At 37.4% G+C, this 3,050-nt stretch overlaps 1 pseudogene; it reads right to left on the reverse strand.

Moving 5' to 3' along the window:
* Positions 1-305: 305 nt before the first annotated feature.
* On the reverse strand, positions 306-2,797 carry LOC114716963 (cysteine--tRNA ligase 2, cytoplasmic-like; annotated as a pseudogene).
* Between the last annotated feature and the right edge of the window lie 253 nt (positions 2,798-3,050).

The raw sequence follows: 3,050 nt of genomic DNA on the forward strand, positions 1-3,050 counted from the left end.
ATTATTTGCATTAGAGCGATACACAGCCTAAAAAATTCAGATCTACAGGATGTGTGCTTCAATTTTTTTTTTTTTCCTTGGCCAATTATTAGAGTGACATTGGTTGTAGTCAGTTGTGCTCCAAAACCAGAGGAAAGACTAGGATCAATCTTCGTTCCATCTCACTGCTACAACAAACATGTCTTTCCTGAAAGATGCAGAAGAGACACACATCCAACACAACGCTTTTCAAGGCATACACCAACCTAGGACTCATCACAGATCAACTGACATCGATCAAATGTTAAAAAACAGATCCCTGACTATCATGGCGCCACAGAATTATCAGGAGCAGGAACCTAAAGGCCTCAAAAAACAGGGACTACAATTAAAAGGTCTCTAGTCCTGAGCTGAGTAGCCTCGAGTTGTTTACAGGGTCAAAGCCTTGTATGTTACAACTTCCAGTAATGATCAGTACGGATAAAAATTACTCCTCCTCCGAGTTTTCAATTCTTGTGTACAGTTGTAATACTCATAAAAAACAAATAAATAGGTAAGGTACACAGCTTTCTCACTCAATGGCTTCTGACGGCTGAACTTGAGCCGCTACTGTTCACTGGGGATGCATGGTCTCCAAACTGTCTCATTGCCCACATCCATGAGGGCGATGCCCTTAACGGTTAACTCGGCTCTAATCTTATCACTCTTGGGGAAGTCTTTATTATCCTTGCCTGAGTTCTCTCTTCTATCAAACGCAGTACATCATCTTCCAATATTCTGCCCTCTTCAATGCCTTGTCTTTCAACTGCTGCAGAGACCTGTAGAACAAATTTCAAGTCTTTCTCAAATTCCATCCTACGAATGGTCAACTCTTGCGTTAATGCTTATACAAAATAGACAGGCATAAATGTGCAGAATAAATGCATCACCTCAGCATAGGAAGAAGGGGACATTAACCCCAGTACGTCTAAGATCTCTTTAACTTCTTTCTCTACTGCAGCTAGAGATTCCAACAATTCCAAAAGCTGCTCTTCTGGATCTTTTTCTGGATGTCACATTGAAATATATTCCATAAATTACAGACACATGACACAGACTAAAGGAAAAGAAACATGAAATCCAGGCAAAAAAAAACTGAGTTTGAACACATACTTTCAGCATCTTCAAAGAACTGTTCACAAATTTCAAGGCCTCTTGGAAAGCACCCGTAAGTACTACTGGCGTTTGCAAGTCATCTGACATTTTTTCCTCAAACTCTTCTCGCATTTTTTTAATGCAATTCATGGCCGCATCGCTAACTTTAGGTCCCTTTTATTCTGTTCCACACCCACCTCCTTCTTGAAATGATGATAAGCTGCTTCACAATCTTGAAGAGTCTAACCAACCACAAAAATAAGATCCTTACCAGGTGAAAAGAGAAAATATTTCTGGAAAATATTTCCAAGAGGGATCACATCAAACGCATGGCTTCAACCTGTCTTGTCTTTTGTGTGCGCGCGTGTGTTTTAAACATCTATAAATGTAAATCATATCTAATATCAAACTTGTATTGGAAATGAAAATCTATTCATGCAGAAGATCAATCTTTGACTAGGTAACAAGGTAAAAAGAACCATCCTGTGTAACACCAAGCCCTAATTAGCACAACACTATTTTGTGACATCAGGATCCAAGTTATACTTTTTTAACTGATTTTACACAAGCAATGATCACATGTTACGTTACAGGCAAGAACCATCGTTGCCATATACACCATCAGAATAATCTGACCTAGACAAAGGGAGAGTAGAGGTAAATAATGATATCAATAAAATATCCAAGAAATACTAGTGATTTTAATTCAAAGAAACAATTTATGCATCAGTCACGGGACCCTAGGGCATAAAATATTAAAATCACTCACAAACATAACATGTATGGGGAAAAAATAACAACCAGAAACAAGCAATTACATCCAGATTAGATGATGTGAGAAGAAACTGTCTCAACCTCTGGCAAAGAACTAGTAAATTAAACATTGACGCGACAATTTTGATACAGATTATCCAGTGCTGCTTACCTGATATATATAGTAAATAGTGTCTGATGAACTTTCCAGCTGTGAGATTGTGTAATTTAGAGGGGATTTGTAATGAGCACTAATCAAGAAATGTCTCAAAGCAATTGGATGATACCGCTCAGTTATCTGCTCAAAAAGAGGAGAAAACAATTGCAAGGCATCTTTAAGAATATCCTAACACGTAGATGCTCCTCAAAATATAAACAAGACAATAATTAACTGTTATTTACCTGGCGAATAGTAAAGAAGTTGCCCAAGGATTTCGACATTTTCTCATTGTTATTAGTGACATGACCATTATGCATCCAATAATTGATTTTGCTCTCTTGGCATGCAGCACAGCTCTGGGCAATCTCATTCTCATGATGTGGAAAAATCAAATCGATTCCACCACCATGGATATCAAATCTGGAAGTTAAATAATGAGAACCCATTGCACTGCATTCTATATGCCACCCAGGTCTTCCAGGACCCCAAGGGCTGTCCCAACTTGGCTCACCAGGCTTAGAAGACTGCAATTATTACTTATTAGAACATAAGAAATATCTAAGATATTAACTGCAATGTGTACATGGTAAAGGTCTTCAGACCTTCCATAGTGCAAAGTCAGCAGGATGACGCTTTCTTGTGTCTACAGCCACTCGTTCCCCTGCTCTATTATGTTCTAGTTTTTGTCCTGACAAACAACCATAGTTTGGAAAATTTTCAACAGCAAAAAAACATCTCCATCACTTCATATGCAAAGCCATTCTCGATGATCTGCAGAAAAAATCAACCTCCTCAATATATATTAATTCCTTGAAACAAAGAAAAACAATCCCAATAAAATTAATATTTGTCATCACTTTCTCATGCTTATTCCCATAACATATCATTCTCAAACTCAAATGTAAATCAATGTAGCACAAGTATGGCATTGCAACATATGCTGCATTATGTGTCATGAATATTTGATAATATATAACAATTCTTGCAACAAAAAGAATAATAGATGATAAACATTAAACATGTA

The sequence above is a fragment of the Neltuma alba genome, unplaced genomic scaffold (assembly GCF_004799145.2).
Source record: "Neltuma alba isolate B1F8T4 unplaced genomic scaffold, ASM479914v2 tig00011700_pilon, whole genome shotgun sequence".
Lineage (NCBI taxonomy): Eukaryota > Viridiplantae > Streptophyta > Magnoliopsida > Fabales > Fabaceae > Neltuma > Neltuma alba.